We start from the raw sequence: 16,659 nt of genomic DNA, 5'->3' as shown, positions 1-16,659 counted from the left end.
TTTTTTTATTTTTATTTTTATTTTTTATTTTTTATTTTTGTTTTTTTATTTTTGTTTTTTTTGGGATAGAGATAGATATAAGTAGAGATAGATATAGATGATAAGGATAGAGATATAGATGATAGATATAGAGATAGAGATAGATATAGAGATAGAGTTAGAGATAGATTTTGAGATAGAATTTTTTTATTTTTTTTTTATTTTTTTTTTTTATTTTTTTTATTTTTTTATTTTTTTGTTTTTTGTTTTTTTTGGGATAGAGATAGATATAGAGATAGAGATAGATATAAGGATAGATATTGTTATAGATATAGATAGAGATTTAGATATAGATGTAGAGATAGAGATAGATATAGAGTGTATGGATAGAGATAGGTTTTGATTTAGGATAGAGGGAGAGATAGATATAGAGATAGTTATAGATATAGAGATAGATATAGAGATATAGTTAGAGATAGATTTTGAGATGGAGATTTGTTTATTTTTTGTTATTTGTTTTAAAAAGTTTTGTATTTTTTTGTTTTTTTGTTTTTTTTTGGGATAGAGATAGATATAGAGTGGAGTTAGAGATAGAGATATATTTTGAGATAGAGATTTTTTTGATTTTTTTTTTTTTTTTATTTTTTTAAATTTTTTTATTTTTTTTGTTTTTTGTTTTTTTGGGATAGAGAATAGATATAGAGATAATATATAAGATATATATATATATAAGATAGATAGAGATATAGAGATAGATATAGAGATAGATATAGAGATAGAATATAGGGATAGTTATAGATATAGAGATAGATATAGAGATATAGTTAGAGATAGAGATAGATTTTGAGATATGAGATTTTTTTTTAAAAGATTTTTTATTTTTTTATGTTTTTGTTTTTTTGTTTTTTTTGGGGATAGAGATAGATATAGAAGAGTGAGAGGATAGATATAATTTTGAGATAGAGATTTTTTTTATTTTTTTTGTTGTTTATTTTTTTTTTATTTTTAATTTTTTAAAATTTTTTTATATTTTTTGTTTTTTTGGTTTTTTTTGGATAGTAGATAGAGATGGATATAGAGATAATAGATATAATATAAGGATAGATATATATATATGAGATAGATAAGATATAGTAGATAATATTGAAATAGTTAATAGATAGATATATAGATTAAGATATAGATAGATATAGATAGATATATTATATATATAAATAGATAGATATATAAATAGAGTAAGATAGAATAGATGTTATATAGCAAGAAATATCGATATAAAAGAAAAAGAGTAAGATTAAGAGAATATATATATAGATAGATATAGATATATAGATAAGATTGAATATAGCTAATAAAGAGATAGAGAACGATATATAGAATAGTGATAGTAAGAGAAATATATATGGATATATAGATAGATATATATATAAATAGATATATAGATTATATATATAAAGATAAATATAATAGATAGATATATAGAAATATAATTTATTTAGGTAAGATGATATATAGATATATAGATAGTTTAGAGTATAGATGGTTAGATATAGAAATATATAGATATAGAGTTAAAAGATATAGAGATATATAGAGATAGAATATAGAGATATAGATATATTATAATATATGGATAGATATAGAGATATAAAAAAACAAAAAAACAAAAAAAAAACAAAAAACAAAAAAAAACAAAAAACAAAAAAAACCCAAAAAGATCAAAAAAATAAAAAAATAAAAAAAAATTGCACTCGCACTCACACCTTCACTCGCACTCACGCTCCCACTCACCCTCACACTCGCACAGGCACTCGCACTCACACTCACACTCGCACTCGCACTCACACTCGCACTCGAACTCGCACTCGCACAGAAAATCGCTCTCGCAAAAAAACAAAAAAAAAACAAAAAAAAACAAAAAACAAAAGAACAAAAAAAACAAAAAAAATAAAAAATTAAAAAAAATTGCACCCGCACTCACACTCGCACTCACACTCGCACTCGAACTCACACTCACACTCGCACTCTCACTCGCACTGAAACTCCCACTTGCCCTCACACTCGAACTCGCTCTCACACTCACACTCGCATTCACACTCGCACTCGCACTCACACTCGCACTCGCACTCACCCTAAAACTCGCACAGGCACTCGCACTCACACTCGCACTCGCACTCGCACTCGAACTCGCACTCAAAATCGCACTCGCAAAAAAACAAAAAAAAAAACAAAAAAAAACAAAAACAAAAAAAAACAAAAAAAAACAAAAAAAATAAAAAATTAAAAAAATTGCACTCGCACTCACACTCGCACTCGCACTCACACCTGCACTCACACTCACACTCGCACTCACGCTCACACTCACACTCGCACTCACACTCGCACTCACACTCGATCACACGCATTCGCACTCAAAATCAAACTTGCACTCTTGCTCGCAGTCGCACTCACACTTGCACTAACACTCACACAGGCACTCACACTCGCACTCGCACTCGCACTCAAAATCGCACTCGCAAAAAAACAAAAAAAAGAACAAACATAAAAAACAAAAAACAAAAAAAAAACAAAAAAAGAAAAAAAATAAAAAAATAAAAAAAATTGCGCTCGCACTCGCACTCACACTCGCACTCACACTTGCACTAACACTCACACTCGCACTCACACTCGCACACGAACTCGCACTCGCACTCAAAATCGCACTCGCAAAAAAACAAAAAAAACCAAAAAACCCCCAAAAAACAAAAAAACATAAAAAATAAAAAAATAAAAAATTGCAATCGCACTCACACTAGCTTCGAACTCGCACTCACACTCAAAATCGCAATCGCAAAAAAAACAAAAAAAGAATAAACAAAACAAACAAAATAAAAAAAACCCAAAAAACAAAAAAAATAAAAATATAAAAAAATTGCACTCGCAGTCACACACTCGCACTCACACCTGCACTCACACACACACTCGCACTCACGCTCACACTCGCACTCACACTCGCACTCACACTTGCACTAACGCTCACACTCGCACTCACACTCGCACACGAACTCGCACTCGCACTCAAAATCGCAGTCGCAAAAAAAAACCCGCAAAAAACAAAAAAACATAAAAAATAAAAAAATAAAAAAATTGCACTAGCACTCACACTCGCTTCGAACTCGCACTCACACTCAAAATCCCACTCGCAAAAAAAACAAAAAAAAGAATAAACAAAAAAAAACAAAAACCAAAAAACCCCCAAAAAAACAAAAAAAATAAAAAAATTGCACTCGCACTCGCAGTCACACTCGCACTCGCACTCACACCTCCACTCACACACACACTCGCACTCACGCTCACACTCGCACTCGCTCTCGCACTCACACTCGCACTCACACTCGAACTCACGCACTCGCACTCAAACTCAAACTTGCACTCTTGCTCGCACTCGCACTCACACTCGCACTCGCACTCACACTCGCACTAGCATTCATACTCACTCTCGCACTCGCAATCGCACTCAAACTCCCACTTGCCCTCACACTCGAACTCGCACTCACACTCCCACTCGCATTCACACTCGCACTCGCACTCACACTCGCACTCGCACTCACACTCACACACACCCAGGCACTCGCACTCACACTCACACTCGCACTCGCACTCAACTCGCACTCGATCTCGCACTCGCACTCAAATTCGCACTCGCCAAAAAACAAAAAAAAAACAAAAAAAACAAAAAAACAAAAAACAAAAAAAATAAAAAAATAAGAAAATTGCACTCGCACTCACACCTACACTCGCACTCACGCTTGCACTCGCACTCACCCTCACACTCGCACAGGCACTCGCACTCACACTCGCACTCGCACTCACACTCGCACTCGAACTCGCACTCGCACTGGAACTCGCACTCGCACTCAAATTCGGACTCGCAAAAAAACAAAAAAAAAACAAAAAAAAACAAAAAAGACAAAAAAACAAAAAAAAACAAAAAAAAACAAAAAAATAAAAAAATTGCACTCGCACTCACACCTGCACTCGCCCTCGCACTCACGCTCGCACTCGCACTCAACATCCCACTCGCACAGGCACTCACACTCACACTCGCACTCGCATTCACACTCACACCTGCATTCACACACACACTTGCACTCACGCTCACACTCGCACTCACACTCGCACTCGAACTCACACTCGCACTCACACTCGAACTCATGCACTCGCACTCAAACACAGACTTGCACTATTGCTCGCACTCACACTCACACTCGCACTCACACTCACACTCGCATTCACCCTCGCGCTCGCACTCACGCTCGCACTCGCACTCACCCTCACACACACACAGGCACTCGCACTCACACTCACACTCGCACTCGCACTCACACTCGCACTCGATCTCGCAATCGCACTCAAATTCGGACTCGCAAAAAAACAAAAACAACAACAAAAAAAAACAAAAAAAATAAAAAATAAAAAAAATTGCACTCGCACTCACACCTGCACTCGCGCTCTCACTCACGCTCGCAATCGCACTCAACATCCCACTCACACAGGCACTCGCACTCACACTCACACTCGCACTCAAACTCATACTTGCACTCTTGCTCGCACTAACACTCACACTCGCACTCACACTCGCACTCGAACTCGCCCTCGCACTCAAAATCGCACTCGCAAAAAAAAAGAAAAATAAACACAAAAAAACAAAAACCAAAAAAAAACAAAAAATACAAAAAAATAAAAATATAAAAAAATTGCACTCGCACTCACACCTACACTCGCACTCACGCTCGCACACGCACTCACACTCACACTCACACAGGCACTCGCACTCACACTCACACTCGCACACGCACTCACACTCGCACTCGAACTCGCACTCGCACACAAAATCGCTCTCGAAAAAAAAACAAAAAAAAAACAAAAAAAACCCAAAAAAACAAAAAAAACAAAAAAAATAAAAAATTAAAAAAAATTGCACCCGCACTCACACTCGCACTCACACTCGCATTCGAACTCACATTCACACTCGCACTCTCACTCGCACTCAAACTCCCACTTGCCCTCACACTCGAACTCGCACTCACACTCGCACTCGCATTCACACTCGCACTCACACTCAAGCTCGCACACGCACTCACCTTCACACTCGCACAGGCACTCGCACTCACACTCGCCTTCGCATTCACAACGAATTCGAACTCGCACTCGCACTCAAATTCGCACTCGCAAAATAACAAAAAAAAACAAAAAACCCAAAAAAACACAAAAAACAAAAAAAACAAAACAAACAAAAAAAATATTAAAAAAATTGCACTCACACTCACACCTACACTCGCCCTCGCACTCACGCTCGCTCTAGCACTCACCCTCACACTCGCACAGGCACTCGCACTCACACTCACACTCGCACTCGCACTCACACTCGCACTCGAACTCGCACTCGCACTCAAAATCGCACTCGCAAAAAAACAAGAAAAGCAAAAAACAAAAAAAAAACAAAGAAAAATAAAAAATTAAAAAAAATTGCACTCGCACTCACACTCGCACTCACACTCGCACTCACACTCACACCGGCACTCACACACACACTCGCACTCACGCTCACACTCGCACTAACACTCGCACTCGATCACACGCACTCGCACTCAAAATCAAACTTGCACTCTTGCTCGCACTTGCACTCACACTCGCACTAACACTCACACTCGGACTCACACTCGAACTCGCACTCAAAATCGCACTCGCAAATAAACAAAAAAAAACATAATAAACCTCAAAAAATACAAAAAAAATAAAAAAATAAAAAAATTGCACTCGCACTCACACTCGCACTCACAATCGCACTCACACTCACATGCATTCACACACACACTCGCACTCACGCTCACACTTGCACTCAAACTCGCAATCACACTCGCACTCACAATCGAAATCAAGCACTCGCACTCAAACTCAAACTTGCAGTGTTGCTCGCACTCGCACTCACACTCGCACTCACACTCGCACTAGCATTCATACTCACTCTCGCACTCGCAATCGCACTCAAACTCCCACTTGCCCTCACACTCGCACTCGCATTCACCCTCGCGCTCGCACTCACGCTCGAACTCGCACTCACCCTCACACACACACAGGCACTCGCACTCACACTCACACTCGAACTCGCACTCACACTCGCACTCGATCTCGCCATCGCACTCAAATTCGGACTCGCAAAAAAACAAAAAACTAAAAAAAAAAACAAAAAAAACAAAAAAAAATAAATAAATAAAAAATAAAAAATATTGCACTCGCACTCACACCTGCACTCGCGCTCGCACTCACGCTCGCAATCGCACTCAACATCCCACTCGCACAGGCACTCGCACTCACACTCACACTCGCACTCGCACTCACACTCGCACTCGAACTCGCACTCGCACTCAAAATCGCACTCGCAAAAAAACAAAAAAGCAAAAAAAACCAAAATACCTAAAAAAACAAAAAAATAAAAAAATAAAAAAAATTGCACTCGCACTCACACTCGCATTCACACTCGCACGCACACTCACACCTGCACTCACACACACACTCGCACTCACGCTCACACTCGCACTCACACTCGCACTCGCACTCACACTCGCACTCACACTCGCACTCACAATCGAACTCACACACTCACACTCAAACTCAAACTTGCACTCTTGCTCGCACTCGCACTCACACTCGCACTCACACTCGCACTCACACTCGAACTAGCATTCATACTCACTCTCGCACTCGCAATCGCACTCAAACTCCCACTTGCCCTCACACTCGAACTCGCACTCACACTCGCACTCGCATTCACCCTCGCGCTCGCACTCACGCTCGCACTCGCACTCACCCTCACACACACACAGGCACTCGCACTCACACTCACACTCGCACTCGCACTCACTCTCACACTCGATCTCGCAATCGCACTCAAATTCGGACTAGCAAAAAAACAAAAAAAACCAAAAAAACCCAAAAAAACAAAAAACAAAAAAATAAATAAATAAAAAAATAAAAAAAATTGCACTCGCACTCACACCTACACTCGCACTCACGCTCGCACTCCCACTCACCCTCACACTCGCACAGGCACTCGCACTCACACTCGCACTCGCACTCACACTCGCATTCGAACTCGCACTCGCACTCGAACTCGCACTCGCACTCAAATTCGGACTCGCAAAAAAACAAGAAAAAAACAAAAAAAAAACAAAAAAAAAACAAAAAAAACAAAAAAAAACAAAAAAATAAAAAAATAAAAAAAATTGCACTCGCACTCACACCTGCACTCTCCCTCGCACTCACGCTCGCACTCGCACTCAACATCCCACTCACACAGGCACTCACACTCACACTCGCACTCGCATTCACACTCACACCTATATTCACACACACACTCGCACTCACGCTCACACTCGCCATCACACTCGCACTCGAACTCACACTCGCACTCACACTCGAACTCATGCACTCGCACTCAAACACAGACTTGCACTATTGCTCGCACTCACACTCACACTCGCACTCACACTCGGATTCACCCTTGCGCTCGCACTCACGCTAGCACTCGCACTCACCCTCACACACACACAGGCACTCGCACTCACACTCACACTCGCACTCGCACTCACACTCGCACTCAATCTCGCAATCACACTCAAATTCGGACTCACAAAAAAACAAAAAAAACAACAAAAAAAAACAAAAAAATAAAAAATAAAAAAAATTGCACTCGCACTCACACCTGCACTCGCGCTCGCACTCACGCTCGCAATCGCACTCAACATCCCACTCACACAGGCACTCGCACTCACACTCACACTCGCACTCGCACTCACACTCGCACTCGAACTCGCACTCGCACTCAAAATCGCACTCGCAAAAAAAAAACAAAAAAGCAAAAAAAACCAAAATACCTAAAAAAACAAAAAAAATAAAAAAATAAAAAAAATTGCACTCGCATTCACACTCGCATTCACACTCGCACTCACACTAACACCTGCACTCACACACACACTCGCACTCACGCTCACACTCGCACTCACACTCGCACTCGCACTCACACTCGCACTCACACTCGAACTCACGCACTCGCACTCAAACTCAAACTTGCACTCTTGCTCGCACTCACACTAACACTCGCACTCACACTCACACTCGCATTCACACTCGCACTCACACTCACACCTGCACTCACACACACACTCGCACTCAAACTCATACTTGCACTCTTGCTCGCACTAACACTCACACTCGCACTCACACTCGCACTCGAACTCGCCCTCGCACTCAAAATCGCACTCGCAAAAAAAAGAAAAATAAACACAAAAAAACAAAAACGAAAAAAAAACAAAAAATACAAAAAAATAAAAATATAAAAAAAATTGCACTCGCACTCACACCTACACTCGCACTCACGCTCGCACACGCACTCACACTCACACTCGCACAGGCACTCGCACTCACAATCACACTCGCACACGCACTCACACTCGCACTCGAACTCGCACTCGCACACAAAATCGCTCTCGAAAAAAAACAAAAAAACAAAAAAAAACAAAAAAACAAAAAAACAAAAAAAATAAAAAATTAAAAAAAATTGCACCCGCACTCACACTCGCACTCACACTCGCATTCGAACTCACATTCACACTCGCACTCTCACTCGCACTCAAACTCCCACTTGCCCTCACACTCGAACTCGCACTCACACTCGCACTCGCATTCACACTCGCACTCACACTCACTCTCGCACACGCACTCACCTTCACACTCGCACAGGCACTCGCAATCACACTCGCATTCGCATTCACAACGAACTCGAACTCGCACTCGCACTCAAATTCGCACTCGCAAAAAAAAACAAAAAAGAAAACACAAAACACAAAAAAACACAAAAAACAAAAAAAACAAAACAAACAAAATAATAAAAAAAATTGCACTCACACTCACACCTACACTCGCCCTCGCACTCACGCTCGCTCTAGCTCTCACCCTCACACTCGCACAGGCACTCGCACTCACACTCACACTCGCACTCGAACTCACACTCGCACTCGAACTCGCACTCAAAATCGCACTCGCAAAAATACAAGAAAAACAAAAAACAAAAAAAACAAAGAAAAATAAAAAATTAAAAAAAATTGCACTCGCACTCACACTCGATGACACGCACTCGCACTCAAAATCAAACTTGCACTCTGCCTCGCACTCGCACTCGGACTCACACTCGTACTCGAACTCGCACTCGCACTCATAATCGGACTCACAAAAAAAACAAAAAAAAAAACAAAAAACAAAAAAACAAAAAAAAATAAAAAAATAAAAAAATTGCACTCGCACTCACACTCGCACTCACATTCGCACTCACACTCACACCTGCACTCACACACACACTCGCACTCACGCTCGCACTCACAGTCGCACTCACACTCGCACTTACACTCGAACTCCCGCACTCGCACTCAAACTCAAACTTGCACTCTTGCTCGCACTCACACTCGCACTCGCACTCACACTCGCACTAGCATTCATACTCACTCTCGCACTCGCAATCGCACTCAAACTCCCACTTGCCCTCACACTCGAACTCGCACTCACACTCGCACTCACACTCACACTCGCACTCACACTCGCACTCGAACTCACCCTCACAAACACAGGAACTCGCACTCACATTCACACTTGCACTCACACTCGAACTCACGCACACGCACTCAAACTCAAACTTGCACTCTTGCTCACACTCGCACTAGCACTCACACTCGCACTAGCATTCATACTCACTCTCGCACTCGCAATCGCACTCAAACTCCCACTTGCCCTCACACTCGAACTCGCACTCACACTCGCACTCACACTCACACTCGCACTCACACTCGCTCTCGAACTCGCACTCGCACTCAAAATCGCACTCGCAAAAAAAAAACGAAAAAAAACAAAAAATATAAAAAACAAAAAAAAACAATAAAAATAAAAAATTAAAAAAATTGCACTCACACTCGCACTCACACTCACACTCGCACTCTCACTCGCACTCAAACTCCCACTTGCCCTCACACTCGAACTCGCACTCACACTCGCACTCGCATTAACACTCGCACTCGCACTCGCACTCACCCTCACACACACACAGGCACTCGAACTCACACTCACGCTCGCACTCACACTCGAAATCATGCACACGCACTCAAACTCAAACTTGCACTCCTGCACGCACTCACACTCGCACTCGCACTCACACTCGCACTAGCATTCATACTCACTCTCGCACTCGCAATCGAACTCAAACTCCCACTTGCCCCCACACTCGATCTCGCACTCACACTCGCACTCGCAATCACACTAGCACTCGCACTCACGCTCGCACTCGCACTCACCCTCACACACACACAGGCACTCGCACTCACACTCACACTCGCACTCGCACTCACATTCGCACTCGATCTCGCACTCGCACTCAAAATCGCACTCGCAAAAAAAAATAACCAAAAAAAATAAAAAATTAAAAAAATTGCACTCACACTCGCACTCACACTCGCACTCACACTCGCACTCGCACTCGCACTCACACCTGCACTCACACTCACACTCGCACTCGCACTCACGCTCACACTCACACTCGCACTCCCACTCGATGACACGCACTCGCACTTAAAATCAAACTTGCACTCTTGCTCGCAATCGCACTCACAATCGCACTAACACTCACACTCGCACTCGCACTCGAACTAGCACTCAAAATCGCACTCGCAAATAAACAAAAAAAAACAAAAAAAAACAAAAAAATAAAAAAATTGCACTCGCAATCACACTCGATTTCACACTTGCACACACTCACAGCTGCACTCACACACACACTCGCACTCACGCTCACGCTCGCGCTCACCCTCACACTCGCACAGGCAGTCGCACTCACACTCACACTCGCACTCGCACTCACACTCGCACTCGAACTCGCACTCAAAATCGCACTCGCAAAAAAACAAAAAAAAAACAAAAATAAAAAACAAAAAAAATAAATAATTAAAAATTTGCACTCGCACTCACACTCGTACTCACACTCGCACTCGCACTCACACTCGCACTCGAACTCGCACTCAAACCCCCACTTGCCCTCACACTCAAACTCGCACTCACACTCGCACTCGCATTCACACTCGCACTAGCACTCACGCTCGCACTCGCACTCACCCTCACACTCGCACAGGCACTCGCACTCACACTCCTACTCGCACTCGCACTCACAATCGCACTCGAACTCGCACTCGCACTCAAATTCGCACTCGCAAAAAAACAAAAAAAAACAAAAAAAAACAAAAAACGAAAAAAAAACAAAAAAACAAAAAAATAAAAAAATTGCGCTCGCACTCACACGTACCCTCGCACTCACGCTCGCAATCGCACTCACCCTCACACTCGCACAGGCATTCGCACTCACACTCACACTCGCACTCGAACTCGCACTCAAAATCGCACTCGCAAAAAAACAAGAAAAACAAAAAACAAAAAAAACAAAAAAAACAAAAAAAATAAAAAATTAAAAAAAATTGCACTCGCACTCACCCTCGCACTAGCACTCACACCTGCATTCACACTCACACTCGCACTCTCGCTCACACTCACACTCGCACTCGCACTCACACTCGCACTCACACTCGATCACACGCACTCGCACTCAAAATCAAACTTGCACTCTTGCTCGCACTCGCACTCACACTCGCACTAACACTCACACTCGCACTCACACTCGCACTCGAACTCGCACTCAAAATCGCACTCGCAAATAAACAAAAAAAAACAAAAAAAACCCCAAAAAATACCAAAAAAATAAAAAATAAAAAAATAGTACTCACACTCACACTCGCAGTTGAACTCGCACTCGCACTCAAAATCGGACTCGCAAAAAAAAAACAAAAAAAAGAAAAAACAAAAAAAACAAAAAAAAACAAAAAAAAATAAAAAAATTGCACTCGCACTCACACTCGCACTCAAAAACGCACTCACACTCACACCTGGACTCACACACACCACTCGCACTCACGCTCACACTCGCACTCACACTCGCACTCGCAGTCGTACTCACAATCGAACTCACGCACTGGCACTCAAACTCAAACTTGCACTCTTGCTCGCACTCGCACTCACACTCGCACTAACACTCGCACTAGCATTCATACTCAGGCACTCGCAATCGCACTCAAACTCCCACATGCCCTCATACTCGAACTCACACTCGCACTCGCACTCACGCTCGCACTCGCACTACCTCACACACACCCAGGCACTCGCACTCACACTCACACTAGCACTCGCACTCAACTCGCACTCGATCTCGCACTCGCACTCAAATTCGCACTCGCAAAAAAACAAAAAAAAACAAAAAAACAAAAAAAACAGAAAAACAAACACAAAAAAAAACAAAAAAAATAAAAAAATAAAAAAAATTGCACTCGCACTCACACCTGCGCACGCACTCGCACTCACGCTCGCTCTCGCACTCAAAATCCCACTCGCACAGGCACTCGCACTCACACTCGCACTCGCACTCACACTCGCACTCGAACTCGCACTCACACTCAAAATCGCACTCGCAAAAAAACAAAAATAAAAAAAAAACAAAAAAAACAAAAAAAATAAAAAAATAAAAAAAAATTGCACTCGCACTCACACTCGATTTCACACTCGCACTCACACACCTGCACTCACACACACACTCGCACTCACGATCACACTAGCACTCACACTCGCACTCGCACTCACACTCGCACTCACGCTCGAACTCACGCACTCGCACTCAAAGTCGAACTTGCACACTTGCTCGCACTCACACTCACACGTGCACTCACACTCACACTCGCACTCACACTCGCACTCGAACTCACACTCGCACTCAAAATCGCACTCGCGAAAAAACAAAAAAAAAAACAAAAAACAAAACAAAACAAAAAAAAACAAAAATAAAAAAATAAAAAAAATTGCACTCGCACTCACACCTACACTCGCACTCACGCTCCCACTCGCACTAACCCTCACACTCGCACAGGCATTCGCACTCACTCACACTCGCACTCGCACTCGCACTCGAACTCGCACTCAAAATCGCACTCGCAAAAAAACAAAAACAAAAAAAAAGCAAAAAAAACAAAAAAAAATTTAAAAAAATTGCACTCGCACTCGCACTCGCACTCGCACTCACACCTGCACTCACACTCTCACACACGCTCACACTCACACTCACACTCGCACTCGCACTCACACTCGCACTCACACTCGATCACACGCACTCGCACTCAAAATCAAACTTGCACTCTTGCTCGCACTCGCACTCACACTCGCACTAACACACTCGCACTCACACTCGCACTCGAACTCGCACTCTAAATCGCATTCGCAAATAAACAAAAAAACAAAAAAAAAACCCAAAAAATACCAAAAAAATAAAAAAATTGCACTCGCACTCATACTCGCAGTCGAACTCGCACTAGCACTCAAAATCGCACTCGCAAAAAAAACAAAAAAAGAAAAAACAAGAAAAACAAAAAACAAAAAAAACCAAAAAAACAAAAAATAAAAAAATAAAAAAATTGCACTCGCACTCACACTCGCACTCACAATCGCACTCACACTCACACCTGCACTCACACACACACTCGACTCACGCTCACACTCGCACTCACACTCGCACTCACACTCGCACGCACAATCGAACTCACGCACTCGCACTCAAACTCAAACTTGCACTCTTGCTCGCACTCGCACTCACACTCGCACTAGCATTCATACTCACACTCGCACTCTCACTCGCACTCAAACTCCCACTTGCCCTCACACTCGAACTCGCACTCACACTCACACTCGCATTCACACTCGCACTCGCACTCACGCTCGCGCTCGCACTCACCCTCACACTCGCACAGGCACTCGCAATCACACTCACACTCACACTCGCACTCACACTCGCATTCGATCTCGCACTCGCACTCAAATTCGCACTCGCCAAAAAACAAAAAAAAACAAAAAAAACAAAAAAACAAAAAACAAAAAAAACAAAAAAAATAAAAAAATAAGAAAATTGCACTCGCACTCACACCTACACTCGCACTCACGTTCGCACTCGCACTCACCCTCACTCTCGCACAGGCACTCGCACTCACACTCACACTCGCACTCGCATTCACACTCGCACACGAACTCGCACTCGCACTCAAAATCGCACTCGCAAAAAAACAAAAAAAAAACAAAAAAAAAATTGCTCTCGCACTCACACGTACACTCGCACTCATGCTCGCACTCACCCTCACACTCGCACAGGCACTCGCACTCACACTCACACTCGCACTCGCACTCACACTCGCGCTCGAACTCGCACTCACACTCAAAATCGCACTCGCAAAAAAACAAAAAAATACAAAAAAAAACAAAAAACAAAAAAAAACAAAAAAAAACAAAAAAAATAAAAAATTAAAAAAATTGCACTCGAACTCACACTCGCACTCGCATTCACACTCGCATTCTCACTCGCACTCAAACTCCCACTTGCCCTCACACTCGAACTCGCACTCACACTCGCATTCACACTCGCACTCGCACTCACGCTCGCACTCGCTCTCACCCTCAAACTCGCACAGGCACTCGCACTCACACTCACACTCGCACTCGCACTCACACTCGCACTCGAACTCGCACTCGCACTCAAATTCGCACTCGCAAAAAAACAAAAAAAAACAAAAAAATCAAAAAACAAAAAAAACCCAAAAAAACAAAAAAATGAAAAAATAAAAAAAATTGCGCTCGCACTGACACCTACCCTCGCACTCACTCTCGCACTCGCACTCACCCTCACACTCGCACAGGCACTCGCACTCACACTCACAATCGCACTCGCACTCACACTCGCACTCGAAACTCGCACTTAAATTCGCACTCGCAAAAAAAAAATAATAATAAAAAATAAAAAAAAATTGCTCTCGCACTCACACGTACACTCGCACTCATGCTCGCACTCGCACTCAACATCCCATTGGCACAGGCATTCGCACTCACACTCACACTCGCACTCGCACTCGAACTCGCACTCAAAATCGCACTTGCAAAAAAACAAAAAAAAAAACAAAAAAAACAAAAAACAAAAAAAACAAAATACAAAAAAAAACACAAAAAAAAACAAAAAAAATAAAAAAATGAAACAAATTGCACTGGCACTCACACCTACACTCGCACTCAGGCTCGCACTCACCCTCACACTCGCACAGGCACTCGCACTCACACTCACACTCGCACTCGCACTCCCACTCGCACTCGAACTCGCACTCACACTCAAAATCGCACTCGCAAAAAAACAAAAAAAAAAACAAAAAAAACAAAAAACAAAAAAAAACAAAAAAAAATAAAAAATTAAAAAAATTGCACTCGCACTCACACTCGTACTCACACTCGCACTCGCACTCACACTCGCACTCTCACTCGCACTCAAACCCCCACTTGCCCTCACATTCGAACTCGCACTCACACTCGCACTCGCATTCACACTCGCACTAGCACTCACGTTCGCACTCGCACTCACCCTCACACTCGCACAGGCACTCGCACTCACACTCCTACTCGCACTCGCACTCACACTCGCACTCGAACTCGCACTCGCACTCAAATTCGCACTCGCAAAAAAACAAAAAAAAAACAAAAAAAAACAAAAAAATACAGAAAACGAAAAAAAACAAAAAAATAAAAAAATAAAAAAATTGCGCTCGCACTCACACGTACCCTCGCACTCACGCTCGCAATCGCACTCACCCTCACACTCGCAGAGGCATTCGCACTCACACTCACACTCGCACTCGAACTCGCACTCAAAATCGCACTCGCAAAAAAACAAACAAAAAACAAAAAACAAAAAAAACAAAAAAAAACAAAAAAAAATATAAAATTAAAAAAAATTGCACTCGCACTCACACTCGCACTCACACTCACACCTGCATTCACACTCACACTCGCACTCTCGCTCACACTCGCACTCGCACTCACACTCGCACTCACACTCGATCACACGCACTCGCACTCAAAATCAAACTTGCACTCTTGCTCGCACTCGCACTCACACTCGCACTAACACTCACACTCGCACTCACACTCGCACTCGAACTCGCACTCAAAATCGCACTCGCAAAAAAACAAAAAAAAAACAAAAAAACAAAAAAAAACAAAAAAAAATAAAAAAATAAAAAAATAAAAAAAATTGCACTCGCACTCACACCTGCGCACGCACTCGCACTCACGCTCGCTCTCGCACTCAAAATCCCACTCGCACAGGCACTCGCACTCACACTCGCACTCGCACTCACACTCGCACTCGAACTCGCACTCACACTCAAAATCGCATTCGCAAAAAAACAAAAATAAAAAAAAAACAAAAAAAACAAAAAAAATAAAAAAATAAAAAAAATTGCACTCGCACTCACACTCGATTTCACACTCGCACTCACACACCTGCACTCACACACACACTCGCACTCACGATCACACTAGCACTCACACTCGCACTCGCACTCACACTCGCACTCACGCTCGAACTCACGCACTCGCACTCAAAGTCGAACTTGCACACTTGCTCGCACTCACACTCACACGTGCACTCACACTCACACTCGCACTCAAAATCGCACTCGCGAAAAAACAAAAAAA

The 16,659-nt window shown here is 42.7% G+C and overlaps 1 protein-coding gene across 1 annotated transcript in view; it reads left to right on the top strand.

The window, feature by feature from the left end:
* Nucleotides 1–16,659, top strand: part of LOC129515149 (basic proline-rich protein-like) — a 38,075-nt gene that overhangs the window by 2,114 nt on the left and 19,302 nt on the right. The window lies entirely within an intron of this gene.

The sequence above is a fragment of the Nyctereutes procyonoides genome, unplaced genomic scaffold (genome assembly GCF_905146905.1).
Source record: "Nyctereutes procyonoides isolate TBG_1078 unplaced genomic scaffold, NYPRO_anot_genome, whole genome shotgun sequence".
Lineage (NCBI taxonomy): Eukaryota > Metazoa > Chordata > Mammalia > Carnivora > Canidae > Nyctereutes > Nyctereutes procyonoides.
The sequence above is the reverse complement of the archived record's forward strand: the minus strand, read 5'-3'. Positions and strand labels throughout refer to the sequence as shown.